This window comes from Sapajus apella, unplaced genomic scaffold (assembly GCF_009761245.1).
Source record: "Sapajus apella isolate SASKATOON/1434 unplaced genomic scaffold, GSC_monkey_1.0 scaffold86, whole genome shotgun sequence".
In the NCBI taxonomy this organism is placed as follows: Eukaryota; Metazoa; Chordata; class Mammalia; order Primates; family Cebidae; genus Sapajus; species Sapajus apella.
Genome location: NW_022437026.1, coordinates 486,525 through 506,082, shown reverse-complemented (window position 1 = coordinate 506,082; position 19,558 = coordinate 486,525). Strand labels below are relative to the sequence as shown.

The 19,558-nt window shown below is 40.8% G+C and overlaps 1 protein-coding gene across 4 annotated transcripts in view; it reads right to left on the bottom strand.

The window, feature by feature from the left end:
• STYK1 (serine/threonine/tyrosine kinase 1) overlaps positions 1 to 15,380 on the bottom strand; it is a 45,372-nt gene extending 29,992 nt beyond the window's left edge. For 2 of the 4 annotated variants that reach the window (XM_032254328.1, XM_032254330.1), the window contains exon 1: positions 15,005 to 15,380. The gene's annotated coding sequence lies outside the window, so the exon portion shown is untranslated. Of the gene's footprint in view, positions 1 to 14,885; positions 14,936 to 15,004 lie in introns of those variants that run through there. The other 2 variants (XM_032254326.1, XM_032254327.1) reach the window with 2 other exon arrangements.
• Positions 15,381 to 19,558: the final 4,178 nt, after the last annotated feature.

Genomic DNA, 19,558 nt, shown 5'->3' with positions numbered 1-19,558 from the left:
TCCATGTGGTGTTGAGCCTCTGGGTGCACAGAAGTCAAGAACTGAGGTTTGGGAACCTCTGCCTAGATTTCAGAGGATGTATGGAAATGCCTGGATGCACAGGCAAAAGTTTGCTGCAAGGTCTGGGCCCTCATGGAGAACCTCTGCTAGGTCAGTGCAGAAGGGAAACGTGGGGTCAGACCCTCCACATACATTCCCTACTGGGGCACCACCTAGTGGAGCTGTGAGAAGAAGGATAACATCCTCTAAATCCCAGAATGGTAGATCCATCAACAGCTTGCACCATGTGCCTGGGCAAGCTGCAGACACTCAACAGCAGCCCACAAAAGCAGCCAGGAGGGGGGCTGTACCCTGCCAAACCACAGTGGCAGAGCTGCTCAAGACCATGGGAACCTACCTCTTGCATCAGCATGACCTGGATGTGCGACATGGAGTCAAAGAAGATTATTTTAGAGCTTTTAAGATTTGACTGTCCTGCTGGACTTTGGACTTAAATGGGGGGCCTGTACCTCATTTGTTTTGGACAATTTCTCCCTGTGGAACAGCTGTATTTGCCAATGTCTATTCCCCCATTGTATCTAAGAAGTAACTAACTTGCTTTTGATTTTACAGGCTCCTAGGTGGAAGTGACTTGTGTTGTCTCAAATGAGATATTGAACTGTGGACTTTTGAGTTAATGCTGACATGAGTTAAGATTTTGGGGAACTGTTGGGAAGGCAATATTGGTTTTGAAATGTGAGGACATGAGATTTGGGAGGGGCTGTGGGCGGAATGATTGTGTCCCCACCCAAATCTCACCTTGAATTTCCATGTGCTGTGGAAGGCACCAAGTGGGAAGTAATTGAAACATGGGGGGCAGGTCTTTCCTATGTGAATAAGTCTCATAAGATCTGATGGTTTTACAAAGAGGAGCTTCCCAGCACAAGAGAGTTCTCTCTCTTCGTCTGCCATCATCTACATAAGATATAACTTGCTCCTCCTTGCCTTCTGCCATGATTGTAAGGTCTTTCCTGCCACTTGGAACTGTAAGCTCATTAAACCTCTTTCTTTTGTAAATTGCCCAGTCTCAGGTACATCTTTATCAGCAGCATAAAAATGGATAAATACACCACTCCTCTTAGAGATTATGATGATCGTAAAACACCATAGATTATGGCTTCACATATCAGCTTCAATCAAGGAAATGCTTTCCAGGAGATACTTAACATACAGCTGGAGTTGAGAACTACTAAGATAGATTATTCATCAAATGGAATTTAGGCAACGGAATACTTGTTTGATAACAAAAATTATTTTTGATTCACTTGTACACAAAATAAATTTTAGTTGGGGAAAAAAGCTAGATGTTTTAAGAGACATAAAAAATTAACATTGTAAACTATATTGGGTTCACGATAACTTCCCAAGCTTAAACAAAAAACTATCTTCCAACAGAAAAGAAAAATCACAATGAAAACGTCAATCTATAAACAAATAAAAACACAGTATTTTTATAGTAATAAGAAAACCACTAATATGCCAATAAATAAATAGTCAAGGAATGTGAAAAACGAAAGAAAACCGGTTCACCAAAACAAGATGTTTAACAAATATGGAAGCATGTGAACTAAGACGAAAGATTTTTATCCTAACTAGTAATTTTAAGAATACTTTATAATAACACAAGATGCATTTTTTGCCAATACATTTAAGAAAAACGGTTATTTATTTATTTATTTATTTCATTTTTAAATTTTTTGAGCTGAGGTCTCACTCTGTTGTCCAGGCTAGAGTTCAGTGGTGTGATCTTGGCTCACTGCAGCCTTAATCTCCCAGGCCACGGGTGGGTGCCACCGCATATGTCTAATTTTTTTTTTTTTTTTTTTTTTTGTAGAGATATGGCCTTGCCATGTTGCCCAGGCTGATCTGAAATTCCTGGCTTCAAGTGATCCTCCCACCTCAGCCTCCCAAATTGCAGAGATTATAAGTGCAAGCCACTACACCAAGCAGAAAAAAAGATTTGAAAACTAATGTTTATGCTCTAAAGAGTTTTATTTATAACGACCACTCTTATAAGGCTGACAAGGACTCTAAAATGTCTACATTTATGGAAAATAACTTGGTACTATGAAAATTGAGAGCCCGAATGGCTTTCATAATTTTGACTCTGTAACTTCTCTCCCAAGAGTCAATTATGTGTATGTTTTTTAAAAAAATGGAAGATGTTTCTGAACACACACACAAAATTGTAACACTTATTTAATTTTTTTGAAAACATAAATAGAGATTTGCTTTAAAGTAATTCATGGACTTGAAGGAGAAGAAATAGGTGGAGATGTAAACAAAACAAGACCCACCACGTGTTCAAAATTCCAGAGTTCAGGGAATATACATGGGAAGTTATTCTACCATTTTTGCTGCTTTTATATATATTTGAAATTTTCTGAAATAAAAAATTTAAAATAGAAGAAAAACTTAAATTTTCATCAAGAGGAGGGATGTTTCAAATTATTTTTATGCGGTTGGACAATGGTATACGTTTGTTAAATTTATGTTCACAAAAATTTTTCATAAATCGCAATTTTTAATATTACTGGGTTAAGTAAAAAGGCACATTTTAATAATGTATATACCACAAAAGTACAATGAAATCGACTAGGGAAATCACCTGTGTAGGGGAATCCCAAAGAGAATTATATTAGAATGTTACAGCAACAGTGATGATGGTTACTATGAATAATTGTCTCCTCTATTTTCTATTTTCCAAATTGAATGAATTAAGCCTTAGTTATTTTATAATAAGAGCATGCAAAGGAAGAAAGGCTACAAGCCAGAAAAGTTTGCTAGCAGAAATACAAAACAGAAAATGGGCTGAGGGCAACAAAAAAAGACAGAGAAAAAACAATCTTCCTAAAGAACTAGCGTTCATAATGAAAGACAAAGTACAATCATTAAATCAAGAGTAATGGCTTCAAAGAGGGCTCTCCTGGCCTAAAGTCAAGGCGAAGTTCTGGAGTCTAACAAGCTTCATTGTTGCTTGCTAAAGGCATTATATTGCCGACCTGGGAGAAAGCCAAGCTGGAACTCCCAGGAACAAAGTTAATGTATCATCTCCATCTAACTGCAGTAAAGGTGAAAGAATAAAGAACCAGTGTCAGAGTTAGGGGTGGATTTATCTGAATCTATTAAAGTCTTGCCTTACTAACCTATACAGCTGAGATAATCCTGCCTGCTTAACATCAGAGGATTCTAGTGAGAATTAATAAGAATGCAAAATTGTTCTTCAGTGGTAGTAAACATGCCTCTTATAGCAAGAATTCATTTGTATAACATAATTACTTTTCAGACCAAGGATTCCAACTCTGTGCTCCCGATCAAGGTTCCCTTTTTGATTGTTACTGCCCCACCAACAGCGGTCTGAATAGACTGTGGCTTTCCTTCAATGCATTAGCATAAGTGTGGCTAAAATTCCTTTCTTCTTAGCACAAGAACAATAAAATGAGAGTGCCCAAAGATTTGCTAAATGTTAAGTAAATTTGGGAAACCAATTCAGTGAACAAAAAGTGCAGAAGCAGTGTGTACACAAGTGTGGTTGTGGGTGTGTGAGGTGTGTGTGCAGGGGTGTGTATTTTCCTAAATTGAAGTTTGCAATTCTACTGCAGCTAGCTTGTTATCTTAAGAGGGCCACACTGGAGCCCAACAGCCTCCTGGCTTGGTCTACTTCTGCTCTGAACTTGCATGCGTGCGCGAAATGCTAGGCTCACTCGCTTCTTTCCCTCTGGTCTTTTATATCTGCCATAATAAAGGCATATTTATTATTCAGACTCCTAGGTTTCAGCTCACTTTCCAGTTTTATTACAAGTCCCAGAAGCATAGCCCAGCCCATTTCTGAAATCCAGTATACCCATCTCTCCTACTATTATAATTAGCTGTGTACTCTTGAGCAAATTACCGATTCTCTCCTAATCCTCAATTTTCTCATCATGGCCAACATGGTGAAACCTTGTGTCTACTAAATACACACAAAATTAAAAAACTAGCTGGGCATGGTGGCAGATGTCTGTAATCCCAGCTACTCGGGTGGCTGAGGCAGGAGATTCGCTTGAACCCAGGTGGCAGAGGTTGCAGTCAGCTGAGATCATGTCACTGCACTCCACCCTGGATGACAAGAGTGAAACTCCATCTCAAGGAAAGAAAAAAAAAGAAGCTAATTATACAGACATCAGTGTAGAGTGGATAGAGTCCTCTCTCAGTTCTCAGTCCAGGGGACCTGAAATCTGTTTTAAGCTCTGGTACTCTCTTTGTGAGCAAATAACAAGGCATCTACCTCAGGGGTCCTTAGTTGTTTTATTATTATTTTTTAATAATATTAATTTAATATTATTTTTATTTTTATTTTTCTCTATCCATATCATCTCTTCCTCCTTTGGTGCAAAACCCACTCTTTCCACACATCAGCATGGAGCAGAGTCCAGCCGATAAATCACGTGAAGTAATCTGCTTTGGAATCCACCCTGCTCTGCTCTTCCTTAACTGACATTTGCGTTTAACACAAACTTCCTTGATACTGGTTTTGATTCCCGCTATTGCCTAGTACAGTTTATTGCAGACAGTTATAACAGCAAACATTTATATAGTGGTCGTGTTAGGTACTCTTCCAAGCACTTCACAAATATTTGGTCATTCAATTCTAATTTAATTTAATAATTTAATTCAAATATTGAGTCTAATTAATTGCTCTGGATCACACAGCTAGTAAGCAGTGAAGTTGGGTTCCAACCCAGATCATTCAGCTTTAGAGTCCATGTTCTTAAAATCTGTCCTATGCTGTTTGTCCAGTAGATTCTCAAAAAGCATTTTTTTTTTACAAAATTAGAATTATCTTTAATATTACTTGTGTTTTTTAAATTGAGATATAATTCATAGACCATAAAATTTCCCTTTTTAAAGTGTACAACTTAGTGGTTTTACTATAGTCACAAAGGTATGCAACTATCACCACTATCTTATTTTAGAATACTTTCATTACCCCAGAAAGAAATTCCTACCCAATAGCAGTCATTCCATACTGCTCCCTTCCCCAGCCCCTGGCAATCATGAATTATCTTCTGTCTTTATGGATTTGCCTATTCAGGGCATTTCATATAAATTGACTCGTACAGTGTGTGGACTTTTGTATCTGCCTGGCTTCTTTCACTTGCAAATGTGTTCAAGGATGATCCATGTTGTAGCATGAATGAGTACTTCATTCCTTTTGAGGCTAAATAATACTGCATTGTATGGATATACAGAGAGATTTTGTTTAGCCATTTATCAGTGGGTGGGCATTTGAATAGTTTTCACTTTTTCACATTTATAAAAAATGCTGCTGTGAACATTCACATACAAGTTTTTGTGTGGACATGTTTATATTTTTATTTGTATATAGGTAGGAGTGAAATTGCTGATATGGTAACTCTATGTTTAAATTTTGAGCAACTAACCACTATTTTTTAAAGTGACTGCATCACTTTATATTCCCACCAGTAATTTATAAGGAGTCCAGTATCTCCACATCCTTGACAAACACTTCTTGCTTTTTCTCTTTTTTATGGTAGCCCAACTAGTTGGTGTGAAATGATATCTCATTGTGCTTTTGATTTTCATTTCCCTGATGATAAATAATGCTGAACATCTTTTCATGTGTTTATTGGTCATTTGTATATCTTCTTTAAATAAATGTACATTCAAATCCTTTACCAATTTTTTTGATTGGACAATTTGTCTTTGTCTTTGCTTTTTTTTTTTTTTTTTTTTTTTTTTGAGATGGAGGCTCGCTCTGTAGCCCAGGCTGGAGTGCAGTGGCGCAATCTCGACTCACTGCAACCTCCGCCTCCCGGGTCCCGGTTCAAGCAATTCTCCTACTTCAGCCTCCCAAGTAGCTGGGATTACGGGCATGAGCCACCACACTCAGCTAATTTTTGTATTTTTTAGTAGAGATGGGGTTTCACCATGTTGGCCAGTCTGGTCTTGAACTCCTGACCTTGTGATCCACCTGCCTCATCCTCCCAAAGTGCTAGGATTCCAGGCGTGAGCCACTGCGCCCGGCTGGACAATTTGTCTTTTTATTGTTGAATTGTAAGTACCCAGCATATAGTTCAGAAACTAAATCTTTATTAGATATATCATATGCAATATTTTATTCCATTCTGTATGTTGTCTTCACTTTTGATAATGTCCTTTGAAGCATAATAGTTTCTAATTCTGACAATTTTGTGTTTGATTGCCAGTGCTTTTGACGTGTGTCTAAGAAACCATTGCCTAACCAATACCAGAAAGATTTACACCTATGTTTTTTTCTAAGAATTTTTTCAATTTAGTTCTTATATTCAGGCCTTTGGTTCATTTTGAATTAGTAAAGGTCCAACTTTATTCATTTGCATGTGAATATCCAATTGTCCCAGCACAATCTGTTAAAAACACACTTTTTCTGCTCTTTATTATTATTAAAGATAGTCTTTTTCAGCCTTATTTTTATTACTATTAGAGATAATGTCTCACTTTGTCACCAGGCTGTAGTGCAATGGTGCGATCAGAACTCATTGCAGACTTAAAAGCTGGTCTCAAGGGATCTCCCTGTCTCAGCCCCCCAAGTATCTGTGATTACAGGTGAGTGCCATAGCATGCAGCCCACACAGTTTTGATTACTGCAGATTTCCAATAAGTTTTAAAATCATTAAGTGTGATATCTCCCACTTTGTCTTTTTCAAGACTGTTTTGGCTATTCTGAGTCCCTTGTGTTCTCATGTAAATTTTAGAATCACTTTGACCATTTGGGAATTAAAAAAACAGCTGGGATTTTGATAGCTATTATGTTGAATACATAGATCAGTTTGGGGAGTACGACTATTTTAACAGTATTAAGTTGTCTCATTAAAGAAACAGTATGTCTTTCCATTCATTTAGGTCTTCTTTAGCTTCTTTCAAGGATATTTGGGATATTGTGTAGTTTTTGGTGTACAAGTAACATTTGTTGATAATAACATTTAGAGTCTCATGGCCTCTAAAGGTTAAACCAGAATTTGCGTGTGATTTAGTGAGAACATAGAATGTTCTGTCTCTGAAAGAACCAGGTTGGGCAACAAAGGCCTCTCAGAGACTGGCCGGAAATGCATTGTATGTGAAGTACCATGGTGTAAGGCCACAACTGATCCTTCTCATACCTGGATAAGTAGACAGAACATAGGGCACTGCATTCTGTAGCTGTCTTGGCGTCAGAACCCAGCTCATTTTCCCCTGAAAGCCCTGAGATGATCTAAATTTCCCAGGTTGTCATGAATTGCAGGGACAAGAGACTGTGTCCAAAGAATCCACATCCCTAACTTCCTACTAACATAAATACTTCTGTTTATCCATCCTCCTACAGAGACCACTGCTCCCTAGGCACCCAAAATATGTCTGATTGAGGTTTAAATAAAAGCCCACAAAGATGCAGCCCCCAGTATCACCTCTAAACCCTAAATTCAGGTGTAAAGATGCTAGCACATCTAGCATAGAACAGAGAGCTCTATGCCAGGGTTCAATTAACTTCTTTCTGTGAGCAATCTATCTCACACACTATCTGAATATCTATAAACCCACAACCTGTCACTAGTTAGGCCTTAATGATACTATCAAATCTTTATTGTCCATCTGTTCATAGATCTCCTAAGGTCACACTTTTATGACCTTAGTTCAAGTAAACCTGCCTCTACTTCCTAGTAAATGTTAACTCAGCAAATTAAAATAATTCGTTTTAATATTAGCCCCCAAAAAGCAGACTTAGAAAAACGATTCTGGTGTGGGGGGGGGAGATTATAATTGTAGTTATAAACCACATTTGGTTTACCTACACTTCTTTTTTTCTAATGCTGCAAAACTGGAATATTTTTCAAAATTATCTCCATTTTTATAATAGAAAACCATTTCACAATAATTCCTGGCTATTTTACCCACTTCATACTGCATGTGGAAACTAAAGTATAAGTGAAAAGGTGACTTGCTTAAGTCAGAAAATGAATCAGAGATCCAATCAGATTTAGGAACTTCCAGTCATGAATCCACTATTGGACTGTCCCTAAATACGAAACATGGATGAGGAAAAGAGAGACACAGAGTGAAATCAAGGTCGCTTGGGATTGCAGGAGCTGCTTGGGCTTCAAGAAAGGATGCAAACACAGCAGGTTCAACTCTCAGTGTCAGAAAGCCATGGCTTTCACACATTGCAAATGAGGTAACCACACCATACCTTCTGTACCACTATAATCACACCTCCCTGCTACAGAAACAAAAAACGTCATAACAGCAATCCTGTTGTCTATTTCATGATCTCTTTGACAAACACACGATAAAATGTAGCACGTGCTTCACAAATGCCCTAAAATGCCCTATGTGTACAATAAGAAGGGTCCTTTGAAAGCAATGACAAAAACCTAATTCCAAATTTACTGGTAGGGGAACTAAGGCTCAGAGTTCAGATACCTCCCAACAGTTAATTAGCACCTAAGCATTGTGTGTTGAATCTCCATCTGGTGCTCTTCCCACTACAATATCCTACCCTTCATAAGGCTGACTGGATATTTCATCGATGGGACTTTAAGAATATTCTAATTAACACTCTACTTCTTTTTTCTTCCTCAGCCAGAACGCACCCTGACTTACACAAAGATATCATCTTCAAGGAAAGTTAAAGGAGTCAGGCCTTGAGCCCTGTGAGGAAAGACCACAGAAATAGGAGTCCGGGAAGCCATGTGGTTTCATATCAGATGGGCTGGATTTGTGGAATCTGAGGATCTGAGAATAAGTCTTACAGAATAAATCTGACCACAGGGAGGTCAGAATCAATTTTCAGCATCCTCTCTGCCTCTCTCCTCCTTCCTTGGACCATAACCCAAATCTGTTAATTCTGTGACTCAAACAGTCCTTTCTTGCTGTTATAGCTTCTAACTGGCCAGAAGTGGTACTAAACTTCGGCCCAGACTGAAGAGATGGCAAAGAGTATGTAGGTGAGGGTCAACAGGAGCGTCACCTGTCTGGGTGAAGCCAGCCGGATCTAACTTATCAGGGATTTTGGAGAAGTTGATTCTAAGCCTTTTTCACTGACACAAACCAAGGGTGACTTGACATAACAATTGGTCCTGATAGCTGACTACTGTCAGAAAAAAAAAAAGTAGTTGAGGTCAACTTCTCTAAACCCCGAATTAGCATCTTTGGCAAATATTTTTCATCACTTATTTGGTAGCATAATATGGATATAAATAATCCTGTCTCCTAAAGTTGTCCACCACAAATCCTGCATTTATCTCCTGCAACACACTACATCTGGATAAATCATTCAATGTCTGAGTGTACAACTAAAACCAATCATTTCAAGGCTTTTTCCAGAAAGGCACCTGACTTCAAGTGTGGATATTACATGTTGATATGATTTGGCTCTGTGTCCCAACCCTGATCTCATCTCAAATTGTAATCTCCATAACCCCCATGTGTCAAGGGAGGGACCCAGTGAGAGGTGATTAGATCATGGGGGTGGTTTCCCCCAGGCTGTTCTCATGACAGTAAGTTCTTATGAGATCTGATGATTTTATAAGGGGCTCTTCCCTCTTTGCTTCCTTCACATGCTTTCTCTCACCTGCCACCATGTAAGACCTGCCTGCTTCTCCTTCCACCCTGGTTACAAGTTTCCTGAGGCCTCCCCAGCCATGAGGAACTATGAGTCAATTAAACCTCTTTTCTTTATAGATTACCCAGTCTTGGACAGTTCTTTACAGCAGTGTGAGGAAGGGCTAATAGACACGTGTATAACCACAGTGTATAGTTTGAAACACGTTTTCTTTCCCTTAAACATTTAGCATCTACTACTGTGTCCTTATTTGAATTCTAACTTAGCCTAGAATTATATACATATAATAATTTTAATTTAGATCCATATTCTAAAAATACCATGTTTCCATATATTCTGTTACCTAACAGTTGAGGTGGGAGGATTACTTGAGCCTGAGAGGCGAAGAATGCAGTGAGCTGTGATCATGACACTGCACTCCAGCCTGGACAACAGAGTGAGACTCCATCTCAAAAAACAAAACAAATTAACTGTTGATATTCCTTGTTGTCACTATGCCATGAAGGGTTTTTATGAATGAGAAGTATGAGAAAATTGATTGAGATGGCTTTCCGCGAGCACATAAGGCCCAGAAGCTTGGATACGACTTAGACTGCTGGGGGCTGAAGAAAGAGTGAGCATCAGGAAACCTTTCTGTTTCCTGAAGACTCACCCTTAGGAGGTAGTATTCACAATATGATAGGGCTGAATTCTAACTGCCCCATTCAACAGAAGGTGTAGGGAGGAAAAGCTAGGGAAGAAGGCCACCTGGGCGGACGAGGTGAGAACAACTGTAGGAAATTAGGTTTTAAGGCAATGAATGGATAGAAACCCCTTTCATCCCAGTTAGCCTTTTCGTATCCAGAGGTGACTGTCTCCCTTAAACTCCAAACTATCTTATTATTATTCTGGTTAGAAATCTCAAAAAAATTCTGAGAAGTTAAAAAATAAGACTTTTTTTTTTTTTTTTGGGACGGAGTTTCGCTCTTGTTACCCAGGCTGGAGTGCAATGGCGCGATCTCGGCTCACCGCAACCTCTGCCTCCTGGGTTCAGGCAATTCTCCTGCCTCAGCCTCCTGAGTAGCTGGGATTACAGGCACGCGCCACCATGCCCAGCTAATGTTTTGTATTTTTAGTAGAGACGGGGTTTCACCGTGTTGACCAGGATGGTCTCGATCTCTTGACCTCGTGATCCACCTGCCTCGGCCTCCCAAAGTGCTGGGATTACAGGCTTGAGCCACCGCACCCGGCCAAGACTTTTTTTTTTCCAAACCTGGAAGAATCTCCAGCGATTTTCTAGTCAACCTCTACCCTTCATTTTCAAAAGGAATAAAAATAATAATAAAACAACTAAGGACCCCTGAGGTAGGTGCCTTGTTATTTGCTCACAAAGAGAGTATCAGAGAACTCTGGTACTTAAAACAGATTTCAGGTCCCCTGGACTGAGAACTGAGAGAGGACTCAATCCACTCTACACTGATGTCTGTATAATTAGCTTCTTTTCTTTTCTTTCCTTGAGATGGAGTTTCACTCTTGTCATCCAGGGTGGAGTGCAGTGGCATGATCTCAGCTGACTGCAACCTCTGCCACCTGGGTTCAAGCGAATCTCCTGCCTCAGCCCCCCCGAGTAGCTGGGATTACAGGCATCTGCCACCATGCTCAGCTAATTTTTTTTATTTTGTGTCTATTTAGTAGAGACAGGGTTTCACCATGTTGGCAAAGCTGGTCTTGAACTCCTGACCTCAGGTGATCCACCCGCCTTGGCCTCCCAAAGTGCTGGGATTACAGGCATGAGCCCCTGCTCCTGACTGTAATTGCTTCTTTAGCTTTGTGCATATTCATTCCCTTCTACTTTCATTTTCTCCAGTTAGAAACCATGCCAAGTCATGATATGCTAATACCCAACCTACTTATTCAGTATTTAACCAGTTTGCCTGTGAGTATCTGTTTCTTCCCAAGAAGACCGCAATTTCCTTGAGGGCACAGTCAGCTTCTGTAGGTCCCTCATAAGCATGGCACAGAACAGTAGCCATGTCTAAATTCAGAAAGCATGTTGGGGAACTAGAGACTGGGCTGGTGGGGAGTGCAAAAATGAAGTGGCAAAGTAAGAAGAAAAAACATGAAACGTTCATGAGAATAAAAATTTAGGGACCAGCTATTATGTTCATTGCTGTAGCCCTAGCACCAAGAGCAGTGTCTGGCATATATTAGAATTCATGTGTTTGTTGAAAAAATAAGTAGCTAAATTCACCTATGAAAATAGCATTGGATCTGTAAAAAGCTTTATAGAAAAATAATCTATAGAAACTAATTGAGCATAAAGGATTAAACTATAATACTAAAAGTACAAAAGAGAATGGGGAGTAGTTTCTAACAGTGTTATATAGGAAGTACACGGTTAATTAGCTTAATTTAGCCATTCCACAATGTATACATATTTCAAAACAACATGTATATGAAATATATATATAATTTTTAAGTTTTTAAAATTAAATGTAAATTTTAAAAATATGTAGAATAAGAATAAAGAATACCCAGTTGGGAAATCTCAGGTATGGTAGGCAGAATAATGGCTTCCCAAAGATGTCCATGTCCTCATCTCCAGAACCTATGAATATGTTGATTTTCAATAATGTTGAAATAACAAAGGGGAATTAAGGTTAGAGATGAAATGAATTAACTGACCTTAAAATAGATTACTCTGGATTACTCAGTGAGTCCAGTACAATTACAAGAATCCTTAAATGTGGGAAAGGCAAAAGTGTGAGTGTCAGCATGAGAAGACATAAAAAGCACTCGACCAGCCATTGCTGGCTTTGAAGATGGAGGAAGGGGCCATGAGCCAAGGATTGTAGCAGCCTCTAGAGACTGGAGGAGGCAAGGAAACTGATTCTCCCTTAGAGCCTCCAAAATGAACCATCCATCTGGAGACCTGCCCATCCAGTTTTACTTTTGCCCTCCGGAACTGTAAGACAAAATTTTATGTTGTTTTAAGCCACCACCTTTGTGGTAATTTGTTACAGTGGCAACAGGAAATGTATACATTCAGGTTAAGAGAAAACAGAACTGCGGATACGTAACTCCTGGCAGAACTTCACAGCACATGTTTGTTGGGACTGGTTGTAAGGGCTTGGGAAAGGTGGGAAATAGTTTCCGCCTGAGACAATCGAAATAGATGCAATGCTCAACTAACTTGTGCATAATTAAAGCCATTAGTTGTTAACGGGTTGAACTGTATGCTCCTTCAAAATTAATATGTTGACATTCTAACCCAGTAACTCATAATGTGACTTTATTTGGAGATGATCGTGCAGAGATAGTAAACTACTGTATGATCCAGCAATCCCATTATTGGGTATATATCCAAAGAAAATGAAATCAGTATGAGGTAATTAGGATGGATCCTAATCCAATAAGACTAGTGTCCTTATAAAAACGGGAAATTCAGACACAGATACCCACAGGAAGAACACTACCTAACACATGAAGACAGCCATCTACAAGCCAAAGAAAGATGCCTGGAATGGATGCTGCCCTCATGGCCCTTAGCAGGAATCAATGCTGCCAACAGCTTAGTTTTGGACAGCTGGCCTCCTGAACTGTGAGACAATCATTTCGTTGTTTAAGCCAGAGGTCACCAACAACCAGGGTGCCGACACTGGGGCACACAGCAGGAAGTGAGCAGCGGGTGAGCCAGCAAAGCTTTATCTGTATTTACAGTCACTCCCCATCACTGAGCTCCTCCTCCTATCAGATAAGCCACGGCATTAGATTTTCTTTCTTTCTCTCTCTTCATTTCTCTTTCTGTTGTATTTTTGGTAGAGACGAGCTTTGCCAAGCTGCCTAGACTGGTCACAAACTCAGCTCAGGGCAATCCACCCACCACGTCCTCCCAAAGTGTTGGGATCACAGGCGTGAGCCACCTTGCCTGCAGGCATTAGATTCTCACAGGAGCGTGAACCCTATTGTGAACTTTGAATGTGAGGGATATAGGTTGGGAACTCCTTATGAGAATCTAATGCCTGATGATGTGAGACCAACAGTTTCATCCTGAAATCATCTCCTCCCCCCGCCCCTAAGCTCATCTGCATCCGTGAAAAAATTGTCTTCCACAAAATCAGTCCCTGTGCCTGGTGCCAAAAAGGTTGGGACCTCTGGTTGAAGCCAACCAGTTTGTGGTACTTCGTCACAGCAGCCCTAGCAAACTCACACAGTAACGGAGGCACTGAAAGAAAAAGTATATGATTTTCATTGAAGCAAATACTTCATGATGTCTCACTGAAAGGCCTAGCTGCCCCCTAGCTAGCAGTCAGTGGAGATTGCGGTGTACTGAGGGGGGAAAACCAGGTGGACAGCACAGAGTTCTGTTCGCAGGTGTATTTCAGTTGAGCTGTGCTGCACATTACGGTAACTAACTCCTTTACTGACACAACTACTTCCCACTCAGTAGGAAGGAAGTGTGGTCGCATAGGTGTAAGAAACTCCAGTGTGGAGAGGGCTCATTACAGAAGGAAGCAACAATCCCAGAAATGAAAGAAAGCTAGGAGACAAAGGGGGGTGAGGGGTTGACAGAGAAAAATGAAAGAGGAAAAAAAAGACATTAAAAAGAAAACAGAGGCCAACATGGTGAAACCCATCTCTACTAAAACTACAAAAAAAAAAAAAAAAAAATTAGCTGGGCTTGGTGGCGGGTGCCTGTAGTCCCAGCTACTCAGGAGGCTGAGGCAGGAGAATCACTTGAACCTGGGAGGCGGAGGTTGCAGTGGGCCGAGATCGCGCCATTGCACTCCAGCCTGGGAGACAGAGCGAGACTCCTTTCCCACCCCCGGCCCAAAAGAAAGCAAACAGTGATTCAGTCAACAAGGGATAGCACAGCACACGGTACAGTTTTTAAGCATGGTTATTGACATCGCATTTAAATATCGCAACGACCCTGGAAAGTAATTACCGTATTTTTGCTTCGCAGATGAGGGAGCCGAAGTTGAAAGCAGTGAGCCCACGGTCTGAACGGCTATGCAGTCCTCTGACCAGTAATTTTAGTAACCTCATTCTTTCTCTCTCCCCCTCTCCTGCTGGTCCCCTCTCCAGGAATGAACAGAGGTCCCCCATTCCTGGGCTTTCTCATGTTTCTCTCTGCACCAAATCTGCTGAGGCAGGTATAGTCCCTCACCATAGAAACACAGAAGCCAAATATGCTTGTTCGAAGAAACACAGGTCAACTCGCCTGGCGATTTCTTGTTCACATAAATACAAATAGATCTTAACCGTTCCGCTCCCAGCCTCTCACCTTTTCCTCCTTCCCCAACTGCAAGGTCCGTGCGTCCCCAGCTGCCTCCCTGCCATTCCCCTCCCACCCTCTCCACCGCCCCCCTACGCCGCGCCCGGCCCCCGCGCCCCGTCCACTACCGTGTCCCTCCTCGGGTCACTCCGGCTTCAGATGGCACCGGCCCAGGCGGAGGGGAAATAGACTGGGTTGGGTAGGGCAAGGCGTGCCAGCCTCACGGAAACGCTCCCAGTCCCTCCTTCCCACTGCGGGGCGTGGCTGCCGGCAGAGGATGGAGTTCGGGCGGGCTCCGGCGAAGGGAAGCCTGCGGGCTCCGAGGTTTCCGGGACTCGCCACACGCCAGCCACGGGAAGCCTCTGCTGAAACTGTAAAGGCTGGGCTTGTTGCTGATCCGCACTCATTTCTTACTCCAGTGATCGCTAGATGGTCAGGTGTCACGGAGACTCCCGCCCAGGTGAAAACGGAGTCACGACACAGGGCAACAGCGCCACCCCACGGCCGGCCCCATAGCAGCGGCCTCCACTGGCGCCTAAAACGGTCAGGATTCACATTCAGGTGGATTATTCCGCGCCAGGAGCATTCTCCACCTGAAGGCTGCCGCGGTGATACAAGACAGTACTGAGAGGCCGGGCGTGGTGGCTCACGCTTGTAATTTTGGAAGGCCGAGGTGAGTGGATCACCTGAGGTCAGCAGTTCGAGACCAGCCTGTCCAACATAGTCCTGTCTGTACTAAAAATACAAAAATTAGCCGGACGTGGTGGTGGGCACCTGTAGTCCCAGATACTCAGGAGGCTGAAGCAGGAGAATCGTTTGAACCCGGGAGGCGGAGGTTGCAGTGAGCCGAAATTGCACCACTGCACTTCAGTCTGGGTGACAGAGCAAGACTCCGTATCAAAAAGAAAAAGAAAAAAAAAAAAAGATAGTATTGACCACTGCGGAGACGTGGGGGCACCTATAAGGAATTAATAGGAATTAAAAATCCCAAGATTATGGAATTGATCATTATTACATCCTAGGTTCTCCTATAGGGAAACAGTGAAGAAGGTAGTTATGTTACCTGCCCACATGGAAATTAAAATAATAGAAAAAATACTTAAAAAAACAAATAGCTGAAGGAATTCCGAGTTAGATATTAACATCTAATACAAATTTTATTAAAGAAATATGGGTCATAGGTAACTTGAATATGTGACCAATTTGTTCAGTGTTGAACGCATACCAAACACAAACTCACATTCATCAGAGCATAAAGAACTTGAGTGCAATGTAATGTGAAATATTTAGAGATTAAGGCATGTCAATTCTCTAGAGCTTTCTCTCTATTGGCATTTTCATTTCCTTCAGAGCTTTTGAAAAACAGGATGAATTGTACTTAATGCCATTGAGTTGTACATTTTTAAATGGCTAATGGTTGATTTTATGTTATGTGAATTTTACCTCAAAAGAAGGAAGACATCTTATCAGTTAGTTGTTCTTTCCATTCTTTGTGTCACAAGTGATAAAGCCAAATAAACTGATTGGAACTTTATGTTTTGTAATTTTCTACCCTACCTTCCCAAGCATGCTCCTTGATGACAGATACAGTGGTTTAACCATTTTTTAAATTTTTGGAGTATGTCGCTAGGTACCCATTCTGATGTACAGAATTTCGTTTAAAATCTAGTTACTATTGTAGTAATCGAAGTTATAACCTCTAGGATTTAAAATAAAAATATAATACAGAAGGGGGAGCCAAAATTTAACTCTCCAGCTTGTTGAGTAAATCAAATAAATTATACATTAAAACATTTTTGAGATACAGAAAACACTGGAAATAATAATGCCCAGATACAGAAACGACTAAGTACTATATAGCCTGAGTTAAACAGCAAACATACACAAGGAGGTATATGTATAGCTGGTCCCACACACTATACTCATGAATAAGATGGTTCGAATACCCATTATTTCTCTTTTATCTTCAAGTTTTCATTCCATTATAATTTCAATTATTAGCTCCATCTCAAATGTATGGACCTCCAACTCATTGTCAACAGTACTTTGGCCCCAGCATTTCTACCAGATTATTTCTGCCTCATTATTAATTCCATAGGAATTTGTTGAATGCCCATTATTTCGCCGTCCAGATTAAGTATTGAACACTAGTAGGAAGTCACATTGAAACAGACCCTGGAGGTCTCTTCCTTCTCCAGTTTACTGTACATGAACGCTAACTACCAGACCCTCCTCTCCTCTAAACTGTTACAGCCATCCAGCCACGTGTTACTTAGGATATTCCCTCTTGTATAATTCTGCAGTTGAAAGGAAGGAATTTATTGGTTTAGTGCGGTGGAATCTATTTACAGAAGGCATGGAGGAATCCCTGGAAAAAGAAAATTATAAGGAAAAAAAATCAAAGCACAAAGGTATTTTCGACTAACAAGAATAGCTTGAGGTTCAGCATTATGTCTGCATCTCAATGTCCTTTGGCCAAACCCTTATGAAATAACAGAATCCTAGTGAGGGAGGACTCTAAGTGCAACTGGTAACTTCACAGAAAAACACAACAACAAAACTGTGTAAGACCTTGTGTACATAAGGTAGCTTTGCTTTGGAACTGTTTTTAAGGGAATATAACACAAAAGCGGGGCAGGTGAATTTTTCCAACTTTATCTGGAAACGCAAAAGGGCAAGCAGTGGCTACCAGCGGCTCCACAGGGTCCTGAGGCTTACCTGAAAGGCTTGCAGTGGCACAGAGGATCAGAGCCACTTTGATGAAAGCTATAAACAGTTAGTGGTAGAATCACTGCAGCAATGCCTGGCATCTAAATGGAGCTTCCCAGGCATTTAGAGAACAGTAGACCTCACCAGAGGAAATCTAAGACAAGGAAAAGAGTGGATTCTATGTAGTAGCTTGGGTTTGGGATTGTGAACATTTATGAGGTCCTGTATTATCTTGAGGATCTTCAGGGACAGTTGGGGAAAGGATCTTTTAAGAAAAACCAGAGGTTCTGCAATCAACTAAAGGCAGCGATAAGAGTATGAGAAATTACTATTCATATGACCTCATGTTTACCTAGAGAATTGGTATATCCTAGAGAATTTTGATCATTGCTAAGCTTCCATGTATATGCTGTTTCTTTTTACATTATGTATTAGTTTTCTATGGCTAACACAACACATTACCACAAACTTAGTGGCCTAAACAATACAGTTTTTTTAATTTTACAGTTCTGTAAGCCAGAAGTCAACAAAGTTCTTTGTGGGTTAAAATCAAGGTATTAGCAGGGCTGTATTCCTTTCTAGAGGTTCCTGGGAAGAATTTGTTTTCTAGCCTTTCCCAGCTTATAAAGGTCTCCCATATTCTTTGGTTGATAGCCTTCTTCCCCCACCCCCATCTTCACAGCCAACAGTGGCTGGTTGAGTCTTCTCACATCAGGTGTGTGTTTCTGTGACCATTCTGTCATTGCAGTGTGTTCTGCTCTCTCTCTGACCACAGATGGGAAAGCTTCTCCACCTTTAAGGACTCATGTGATGATTAGATTGGGCCCACACGATAATCTTCCTCTCTGAAGCTCCGTAACCTCAGTCACATCACAATGTCACTTTTGCCATTAAAGGTAGAATAATTGTTACCGGTGGAGGGTATCCAGGTTCTTGGCATTTTGAACAAAGAATTGGACAAAAGGCACAAACAAAGCAACGAAAGAAACACACGGATTTATTAAAACGTACACTCCACAGACTGAGCAGGTTCTAGCAAGTGGCTTAAGAGCCTGGTTAAATAATTTTCTGGGGATTAAATGCTCTCTAGAGGTTTCCTATTGGCTACTTAGTTTAAACCCTATGTAAATGAGGTAGTGACCCACAACGAGTCTGACTGGTTGTGGAAAATGACCAATCAGAGGCTGAAGTGAAGTTACAAAGTTACTCATGAAGACCTGGCCTGCAACCAGCCTGACTGGTTGCAGGAGGGGACCAAACAGAGGTTCTTTCGTTTTTCATCTGCAACACAGAAAAGGGTAAAGAGGGGAGTTGCAAAGGGAATATCCTCTGATCCTTTTGTTACTTGGGTGTGGAGAGGTGGGGTTTTCCTTTTGACCCAGTTCTAGGAAATCAGCGCCAATCGGCCTTAGGTTCTTTACCTTCAGACCCTATTCTCCTGCCTCATAATCCCAGGTTCTGAGGATTAGGGTGTGGACATCCTTGGGGGCCATTATTATGCCTACCACATTGCTTGGAAGAGCTTGCAGTATTAGATCCATGGCTTACACCTCCTTGTAGCCTCTGTTTCCTGTAAATACGAAAAGATCAATACATGCTGTTGACCATAAAAGAAGTATACCACGTGCCAATACTTTTAGTCTCATCAAGAACATTCATTCTCCCTGTAGATTAAAAAAAAATGTGATAATTAAGGATATTATGCCAACCACTTAGGTCCACTCATTATTTTCTTCTCATTTTCTTTCTTTCTCATGGAGTAATTCAGTTTAAAATGATTTTTAGAGATCACTGACCTACAGCTAAATTCTAGAGCTAAAGCAGATTGACCTTTCTGGGTCCCAGTTTCTCACTTGTAAAATGAAAAGGTTAGGCTATATTAGCCTCAGCTTCTTGTCAGGGTTCATAGTCCACGCTCCTCTAATAATTGAATACAAACCCATCTCCCCCTAACTCCTGCCTGCTAGAGGTAT